The sequence below is a fragment of the Kryptolebias marmoratus genome, linkage group LG18 (genome assembly GCF_001649575.2).
Source record: "Kryptolebias marmoratus isolate JLee-2015 linkage group LG18, ASM164957v2, whole genome shotgun sequence".
Taxonomy (NCBI): Eukaryota; Metazoa; Chordata; class Actinopteri; order Cyprinodontiformes; family Rivulidae; genus Kryptolebias; species Kryptolebias marmoratus.
In genome coordinates, this window is record NC_051447.1 from 8779803 (window position 1) to 8790745 (window position 10943).

The window sequence follows — 10943 nt, forward strand, 5'->3', positions numbered from 1 at the left end:
GTGAAGAACGCTGATGAGATATGAAATAACCAGTAGCCAATTGAATAAGCTACCCTTTTGGATTTATATATTTGTAAATCTGACTCTCAGTGCCTCACCAACCATGAACCTCACCGCACGTCACTGCTCATAACGCTACACATTGGACAATAGTTCTGCTTAAAACTTTGACATTAACTATTAGCACAAAGCCTATTTTGTCTGTAAGCAAAATATCTCATGAACCACTGTAAAGATTTGAATAAAACTCTGCTGCAACAGGAAGTCAACATGAGCCAACACAAAAATGGCTATACCGTATTCGGTTGTACAAATACCAAGCTAAAAATTGGTGTGCTCATAGCTGAGCATCACCTGAAATACATACTTCAAGTCCCAACAGATCACATAATATAGCATGAGATTGCACATAATGTCATTTATGATTCGACTAAAACGACTATAACCCCTGTTATTACATAATGATCTCAGTTTAAAACTTAAGGTGGGTGAAATGCATTCCTTCAAGGAATGCTAGGCCTTTAATTCTTTAAAAAGTACCCTGTACTAATGGCTCCTGCTTCAGGTTGAGCTGAACTGAATGCTAGCAACACAGCTACAAAACGTGTCTGTTCTCACTCCTAAATCTAAAGGCTGGAGCCAAAACCATCCTGGACGGCTGTCAAAACTCCCACCACATGCTATAGTTGTTCCAGTATAATACAGTACAATACATCTGCAGCGCATGAGTCACAGTTTACAGCCACACATAATGTTCATTACCCACATGAGAGACTGTGTAGTTTGTGTGCGTCAGTGCTGAAAGCAGTCACCTGATCGGCCATGGCTGCACCATGTGTTGCACCTGTGTTATGCTGATGAACAGGACAGCCTCAAAGGCCGGCTTGAGTGCACTGCAATTAGTTACAGAAAATCACAGTTTTAATGGACTCGCTTTTGCCAAATTAAGGGGGGTACACAGTGAACAAAGAGTCATCTAATGCACTATCATGTAAATTGAAAAATACATCAGATATGTGCATATGTAAAAATCCAGGGCTAATGTACTTTTCTGTTTATGGCGGCAGAGAATTGTCCGGGCTGTGTCGTGCTCCTCTTTCACACGAGCGCTGAAATCTATGGTGTTGCGCATTTAGCTCCTGCATTTGGTGTGATTTTAGTCAGGCGTCGCTCTAAAACTGCTGATGTTTTGCTGCTGATATTGATTCTTCACACTTGGACCAGTCGATCCGTGATAAGGAAAAGCAAGGAACGACTTAACACCCTGAACTGCAGTAGAAAAACACTGAAAAGTATAGTTAGATTGTTTTAGTGTGTAATAATTTTTTCATATAGTACAGCTGTTAAAAGTTTAAACTGTGCTGAGAAGAAATGTCCTGCAGCAGAAAGTTTCATCTAAAAATAACACAATCATTGGAATAACTTATGTTGGTTTTGTTTATGAACATATTTTATTACTTTTTTGCTTTGTGCTGTCATGGTGTTACGCTTATGATGTAAATATTGAATTGTCAATACAATATTTTGTAGTCTCATCACACCTTTTGCACTTATTTTAGAAAACAAACTTTTTTTAATCAATATTTATTGTGAAACATTTTCCCACGATGGCAAAAGAGAATAATTTTGAAACTGTTTTGTAAATTTTAAAAACTAAAAATGAACTTTTCCATAAGTGAGTAATTATAGCTACTGATATTTTTTGTCTTATTAATTGCAGTCTTTGTGGCTGTTTTTTTGTTTGTTTGTTCTGTTTATGTATTTATTCATTTATATTGATTTTTCTCTTCAACCAAAATTTTTTGGGGTTTTGCAATGTTGCATTTTAAAATGTATTTATTTACTACCTTGATTAGGTCCACACCTTGTTCCAGCTCTCTTCTGTAGGTGTAACAATTGTCTTAATCACAATTTACTTTTACCTGTAACAAACCTGCACTGTAGTATAGTTTGTTTGTTTTGTATATTTGGATCTTATTTTTATACTAATACATCATATGAACTTAATAATTTTTAACAAATTTAAAATCACTGGCAAATAAATGCAGTTTTGTTCCAGTATATTTATATATTGTATTTTTTACACAGTAATTGATATCTGAAAATTCATTTCTTTTGCCCACAAACTTTTGTCTGACTACCATGAAGTGGATGTTCCCATCGAAACTGTTTCAGCTCACATCTGCAATAACATCTCCGCTCTCTGTGTCTAACTGCTTCTGCTGCAGTTTAAATACGGCTGTCAGTCAGAAGGAGTGTTTTAAACTGCTTATTGATTACTGGTCTGTCCATCAATGTAAACAGCTGTCAAGGGATTCTAACTTGCTGTTGAAAAACTCGAAGTGCTACTTTATTAATCAGAAGGATGAACTAATCCTCTTACAGCAGCTTTCTAACATGGCTCTCTAGATGATGTTGTGGGACTCTTAAAGTCAGTTAGAGATGAACAGATGTTGGGAGATTTTTCTTTTTCCTTTAATTTATTTTAAAAATCTAATTGCCAAAGAAGAAAATTTGTTTCTTTAAAAAAAATTGGACCAAAAATTTGTTGCTTGTAAATTATGATTTGAAACTGAGTTTGAAAGAAATCAAAGAGATGGAAGTAACTTGTGTTAAAATGAAAAAACAAACAAACAAGAAAACCCAATTTTATTTCTAAACTAAAACATCTTCAGAAAAAACTTACATATTCAATCTTTCTTTTAAGTGGGTTGAATTTGAAGGCGACTAAGTACAATGTTGAAATGCAAATTCATGTATAAACATAAAGATTCAGCCTATAAATAGTGAATCTGAATATCTTGTTTAAACTCAAAGAACCATCTTGTGTCAGAAAAAAATTCTCTCCATTCATTTTCCGTCACTTATCCATGGTTTGGTTGAAGAGGCAACAGATCCATGAGGGAAACCCAGACATCCCACTCCCTGATGACGATCTCCAGCTCATTCAGGGGATCACAAGGCATTCCCAGACCAGAGAAGAACATAATCCCCGTTTGAAGGATTATGTTTCTTAGGGTCAACCTCCAGAGGGAGGCATCCTAATCAGATGCTCAAACCCCCTCAGATGATTCTTTTTGATACAGAGGAGCAGCTGCTCGGCTCTTAGTTCCCCCCAAATAACGAAGCTCCTCACCTTATCTCTAAGACCAGCTTGTAAAAAAGCTTATCTTAGCCACTTGTATCTGGGATCTTGTTCTTTTGGTCCTGATCCGTACCTCATGACCATAGGTGAGGGTTGGAACGTAGACAGACCAGTAAATCAAAAGCTTTGATTTTTGGATTAGCTCCTTCTTCACCACGACAATGCATTGCTCCATCTCCTGCTCCATCACTCATAAGTAAGAATCCCAGATACTTGAACTCCACTTGAGGCAGAGACTCCCCCCCAACCAGGGGAGAGCATTCCACTTTTTTTTTCTGAGTAAGAACTATGGCCTTAAATTTAGAGGAGCTGCTTCTCAACCTAACCACTTCAGGCTCAGCTACAAGCTGCCCCAGTGTACACTGAAGGTCTGGCTTAAGACGCCAAGAGGACCACATCTTTTGAAAAAAAAAACAGAGACGAGACCCTGAGGTTCCCAAATCAGACACCCTCCTTTCCAGAACTGTGTCTTGAGATCCCGTTTCTGAAGGCCACAAACAGGACAGCCCTGGCAGAGTCCAACATACACTTTCCTCCCCAATTTTAATCTAGAAAGAGACAGGTTAAGAACAGCTTTGTTACACGACCTGTCGAGTCCATGACCCCAAAACAGGATTTGTTGTAACATCAGGTAGATTTGCTCATGCAGGGGCGAGTTTGTCTCATTCTGCTTTGGTAAGTCACTGACAAGCTTCTCCCTCAATCCTCTCAGGAGCAGCAGAACAAAAGCCAGAAGCAGGAGAGAAAAAGGAGGCAGCAGGAGACGAAATACAATAAACACGAATCAATACAGAGGATGGGAGAGACAATCCAAACAACTGTCACAACAATTTGATGTGCAGGCTAATTAATTACTCTCCCGGATCAGCAAAAGAAAGGCAATGTCTTCATTATTGTTTGCTTTCAAAAATTACATGTTTTTTTTCTCCTACTGTATGCATATTTTCCCTCCTATTTCTGTTCAGTTTGCAGCTGTAGGAGTGAAGTAAGTATTCTGTGCATCAGCCATTTTGAAAGGTGTTTCACAAGAGGCTGGTGACCCGTCTGCTGCTGTCTGTGTTTTGCTGAGCTTTTTCTCTTGGTGTTTGGCAGGACCATTACTATGACAAATATACCCTTTCAGCAGCATCTGACACCCCAGTCACACCCTGAAATTCAAAAAAATGGTTTTGTCTGCAGATTTTTTGGAGATACTTTACATTCTCTTTGTTTTCCCCGCAAGACCAGTTTTATCTATTTTAGAAGAGAACAGTTTTTTATTGTCAACACAGTCGTGCAAGCCCAACGAGATTATGTTCAACGCTCAATAGTTGCAGGGGTAATAACAAAAGTAATAAGTAATAAAAACACAAACTATGAAAGATCATTACATGAGCTTCTAAAACCCTGCAAGGACACGGTACAAATGAGCAGTGCAATGGCAATCAGAAGTAAATACTGTACTTCAGTGGTGTCTAAACTTTTCATACTTTCATCTTCTGATTAACAAAAAAATGTGACAGGAGCTCGTGACCCCAATTATCACAGATATAAATTGCAAATAACCCTAATACACAAACAACAAACACAAACATCCTCAACTACTACGGTGCTAATTATTACCTGCCACCAAAAGGCAAAAAGCAGATGATATTGTTTTTGGCTGTATATATGTGCGTTTGTCTGTCTGTTAGCAAAATATTGCATGCATGTACATCTACAACTGATAAACCATTGGAGACAACATAATTTAAGATGTCCGAAACCAGGCTAAGTGACATTAGAGAACACACAAAAGGCTATAATTTTGTCAATTTTACAGATAATTGACTGAGTTATGCTCAACATGAATGAAACTCTCAGGAAATAATCACTGGATCTACCACTTATGTATATATGGAGTCAAACCAAATCCATTCAACTGAGAGTTGTTCCCAACACATAGTGTGTGCACTAATAGGTTCTGCAAAATCTCACAGTATTGGGTGAGGTTTTTTCAGAATTTGACCAAAACAGCTTTTGCGTTGACATTTCTTATAAAAATTGACATTTCTTAACATAATGGTTTTATGTCAGAACCCTGGCATAAAGAGAGGAAGATGATGGGTAATATTCCTTCAAGGAATGGTGTTTCCTGGTGCACAGTGGGGTCCTAATCTCAAGATTGGGACTCTCCCTGGATGACATCACCAGTTCATGCTACCATCGCAGAGCCACAGACATCAGGAAGGACTCCATCCATCCTGCACACCATCTGTTTGAACTGTTGCCATCAGGCAGAAGATACAGATTCCAGAAAACGTGAACATCCAGATGCAGTATTTTTCCTACAGCCAACTGTATTTTAAATTCTTTCCTAAATTAAACCACCCCAACTGTGCATTGACCTGCTCTTAGCCCAATAGTTTGTTTTAGGACGCAGCTTAAATTTTCTTTATATTTTCTTTATATAACCTTTATATTTTATTGCCATGTATTTTAGAATTTGTTTATTTATTTATTTATTTTGAGGATCTTTGATGCATTATAAATTTTATGCCGTTTTCATTGATGGTGAGTGTGTTAAATTGCTGAACCATACGGGATCCCTCTTTAATTTTATTGTATACTGTGCTTACAATGACAGTAAAGCTACCTATCTCTCAATCTTGCTGTACATAATAACAATAAAAATGTACATAAAATTGACATTGTAAGCATGAGTGTATATATAAATATATGTACTGGCACAGCAGCATTAGCTATCTAAGTACATGAAGGGCAATTATTAGTTTGGAAGTTGGCCAGTAAGTATATTTTGCCCGGTTTGGAAAAGCTGTAACAAAAATACGTTTTCATCAGTCAGTGGTGAGGGAGCAAAATGTTTTATATAAATTGCCTGATTGCAGCAGCACAAAGAGGTGACAGAAGGAGTGTGTGGAATCCTTACAGATGTTAGCTGCTTTCCTGAGGCACTGCTTGGTGCAGACCACCTCCAGTGCTGCGAGTCGGGTCCTGATGATCTTTTGTGTGCCAGAGACAACATGCTGGAGTGCTTTCTTGCCTAACCACATTGAGATGCAGCACATGAAGATGCTCTCATATGGTGGTCTAGCGTTTTCTCAATGTTTTAAGGGCAGGCTTCTTCATCTGCGCAAGGGGCACCGTGGTCACGAGATGCATACTTCTAGGAACTTGACGCTTGACACATTCTTTATCCTCTCTCCACTGGTGAAGTCTGGAGCCTAATCCTAAATCTGGGATATTTCGAAGTTTATTATCAGCTCTTCGGTCTCCACAGCATTCAGAGACAGCTTGATTTTCAAGCACCAGATAAGACATTTTTTTTCCCCCACTGTACAAGCTGATTCATGATTGTTGGTGGTTGTGTCATTTGCAGCTTTGCTATGATGTTGGAGTTGAATGCAGTTATGAGTAAATAGGTGGTATAGGAAGGACTGAGCACACACCTCTGCTGTGATTTGGTGCCTTAAGTGGCAAAGGAGGACTTATTATCACAATATGGATGTACTCTCTCAGGAGTATCTCAGTACCATTTTTTTTTGTCATATACAAGTACATATCAAGTGTAATAAACAAATATATACATTTGAAAGGCTTGACACATAATGATCACGAGGAATTATTTTTATTTATTGTAATTAAACGCTTTATAAGCTAAACGCTTTAGCTTATGAAGAGAGTCAATCATGTAGCTGCCTGTTGCCACTAATAGGGTAAATAGACTTCACAGACATAAACAGAAATTTAAGGTTTTTTTCACTTGATCTTCTTCTTCTTGAACGACTGGGAGATAAAGTTTGAGAGGCCAGACTGAGATGGTTTGGACGTGTGCAGAGGAGGGACAGTGGGTATATTGGTAGAAGGACATTAGAGATGCAGCTGTCAGAAAAAAGACCAAGAGATAGGCCAAAGAGCAGATATGTGGATGCAGTTAAACAAGAATTGGACTTAGTTGGAGTGAGGACAGAGGACGCAGAAGACAGAGTTAGATGGAGGAGGGTGACTCGCTGTGGCGACCCCTGAAAAAGGAACAGCTGAAAGAAAAAGAAGAAGAATGGAGTCACTTGTACTGGACAGAAGACAAACTCCTAAGATAAAAAGAGAAGGTCATGGAAAATAGTGGGAGTAAATGGAGATTTTTGTGATGATATACCCTAATGGCATCATTCAGCCAAATGCAAAACAATATAAATTTTGAATCTACATGATTGACTGCCTTTTTATGGTCAGTGAAGTATATTTAAATTCCCATTCTTGATTAAGGTTTCCTGCATTTTCTGGGAGGGGGGGGGGTATTCTCACTTGAAACTCACATTTTCTCTGAGAATAAAGAAAGGAGCTCAGGGAGTGGAGTGGCTTATCTAAATGCCTGGGGTTAATTGCCCTCAATGCAGGATCTGCTTTTGAATGTTTCCACGTCTCCAAATGAGTTCATTAGCAATTCTTTGCAATTCTTTTATAGTGTCTTAATTAAGGGTAATTAAGTGAAGTGATGGCATTAGTGGATTGGTGGACAAAGCATCAAAACCTTTGCTAGGGTTGTAGCATACATGAATATGTCATTAATGGTGACACTCAAGAAAAAAAAACCCACAACCTCTTTTTGTGCAAAAGCTTTAGACGGGCAATGTGCATTTGCCTGAAACGCTTTTTGTTATTTAGATAAGTGGGATAATTGCGGTTAGGATGAATGCTGCGCCGGAGTGCAGATGTGCAATAAAGCTGTGTCAAAATTGTGCAAACCTGCAGGATTTGACTTCCTGTGTCACGCCTCAGAGACCCAAACCTTTCCTCAGTAAACCAGCTTTATTCTCGGGGGAGCCTGTGGCTTATCTGCTGTCAAAGGTACATGTAAAATACAAAACTCAAATAATGAATCAACACAGGCAAAGCAATACTTATGTATCAGGTTTTAACAGGTCAAATCGTGTCACTTTCCCCCCCTATGCATTTCAGAGATGCAAACATGAAATGGTTTTAAATTTACTCATTACAAGAAATACAAATACATAAAAGATTGTTTAAAAGAAAAATGAGTTTTGATCCAGTGGATTGTTTTTTTAAGCATCCCTCTTTTTTCTTATTATTTTTCTAAAAAGGTACTCACTAATTATAATAATTGGATTTGGTCAGTTACATACAGTGGTGGCTTACATTGGTAAATTACTTTACCATTTTCTATGTTTCTGCATAAGTATTATTAGGTATTCACACATATTTTCAAAGATGATGAAGAGAACCTTACCCAAGAGATTAAAGTTTATTATGTAGCTAGTCATAATTAGAGTAAGGGCAATAGTCAGACTATTACAAAGACAGCAACTCTGAATATTAGTGGTTTGTAGGGGTGTAATGGTACTCCTAAGTCACAGATCAGTACTTACTTTGGTATGGGGGTTATGGTTTGGAATAGATACTGTACAACAAGAAAAAGAAACACAAGCCAAATGGTCGATAATAAATATTTTAACACACAATAACTCTCCTAGAAGCAGAGCCAAAAAACACCCTTGTTAGTGAGGAGTATCTAAGATTGTAGGTCATGTACCAGCAAGGTAGAATTTGTCAACTGGTTAATTCACTATGAAATAAAGTCATACTTTACTGTCTTTATTTATCCAATCTATTTAGCCATGTGTTGAACAGAAAGTTTGATCAAGTCTTAAGAAAATATTACTAAAATAAAATAAAACACAAACCAAGAAGTGTTTATTTCAGTAGTTTGAACCAGACTTCATGCATGCAAAAGAAAGGCAACAGAATAACACCTCCCAATATGAAAATGCAAAATAAATAAAATGTGAAACACTCAATTATCTCAGGTAGCTGAGCACTAGTCTGAAAAAAGTAGGCTTGATATCAGTGATATTGAATAAATATAGAATGGCTTGCCACAGTGCTTTTCTAATGCATTGCTTAAATGGTACAACTGCCTGCCATACTCACCTTCAGTCTCTCTCTTTCTTAGTATAAATCTGAACCAACCATGGTTTGCTTTATGTAGAACGTTTATGTAGTATTTTTCTTTGCTTTTTTTCTCATGTGGATATTAGCAAAATGCAATTAAATAATCATCTGTGACTGACTTATACATCCTCTCTTTACTGTTTACCACCACCAGTGGTTTCTATGGTAGGCTGTATTAAAACAAAACACAGGCCCTCAAAAGTATTGCTGTGTTTTATTTATTATTATTATTATTGTCTGGAGTTTAAATAAAGTATAAAGGAACTAGTAGCCTTTGTTGACTAAAGTGTCTGTCAATAAATCAATGAAGTAGAACATTTTGGTTTAAATATTAATACTTAAGAGCACTTGAAAGAATATGTTTTGTCCAAAAAATAAATTTCTTTTGTCAAACATAATTCCATTGTTTTCTGAACCACATTGACTTCTCATCACTGATTAGAAAAATAAATCTGGAGTCCTCTCAGCAAACCCTCAAAGGATGTCAAAACATCTCTTTGTGAAATAAATTATAAAAGAAAGCGAGTCATGTTGTTCTGTCAGAGAACTGGAGAACAAAGTGGAACAAAGCAAATCTTTTGGAGAGACTCAGTCTTGATGTTTGTTCTTTAGAAATGGTGCATTTAGCTCCAGTTATTGCTACACAACATTTTAACCCTCGTTGAAACACATTTTTCAGGTGCATCTATACATACAACCTTAAAGGTAGTTCACTCATGCTAAGTTGTCAAAAAACAATTCTTGTTGGTCATAGTAGAAAGCAAAAGACAGAAAAAAAATCTTGGTGAAATCACCCTTTAGGGCTGGAATTAGTACTAAAAACAGGCAAACCACTGAATCCATTCTTTCAAGATAAATTGTCTTCACTGTAGTGTTGACAAGTTTCGTTGAAGGCAAAATTAACATCAGTTATGGGCATTTGATGCCTAAAGTACTCCATACTTTGATCTGTAACCTTTGAGCTCAAAAAGAGGCTTCATGTGAATGGATGTGGTCAGTCATCCTACACTTGGAACTTGTCCAACCCTCTCATGGTTATTACAATAAAGGGAAGAAAAGCTGATCCGCACTTGTCTTGGCTAAACAGACTCTTGTTCTGGCTCTCCTCCAGGTCTGTGCTGTTGGAGATACTCTGGTCCCTTTTTTATGGCGCTTCCACCTGTGACTGCAATGAAGGTTATGCGAGAAGACCTTGCTTTTTTTTGTTGTTGTTATTGTTTTTGCTAATATTATTTTAGCGTCTGCAAAAAAAAAAAAAAGCTCAATGCACCAATGACTCATCAAGACAGTTGCTTTGATTTTTTTTTTTTTTTAAAGCACCATAAGAGAGTTACAACTACCCATATTAAACTTTTTAAATCTTTTAGATTCTGTCTGGTGTTCTGCAAATGATGGAAAAACTGAAAATCAACAAATGATAATTAGAACTTAAATCTGTTTGATCCATCTCTAAGGATTGCTTTGCCCTCATCCCACTCTGTTACTTTCACAATTTATTTTTGCTTAAATCTGCCCGTGCTGTTTCATATAGAAACAGCTGAAATGATAATAACCCGCCCCCACACTCAGATGGAGTGTAATTATAGCTGAACCCTTCTCTTATTATCATTTAATGGATGATTAGAGCAAAAACGTTGTGTGGCAATGCTGTAAATCCATCAGGATGGAAATGTGTTCCAAGACTTTTTTTTGTGTGTGTGTTGTCAATGACACAAAATCTTTGAATGCAGCAGCTGGAGCTTTATTGCAAAAGTTTTTATCATTGATAGGAACTTTTCTGCTTTTATACGGGGGAAACAAAACTTCAATTGTATTTCTGTCTGAGCGGTATAGTTGCGTTAACCTCTTG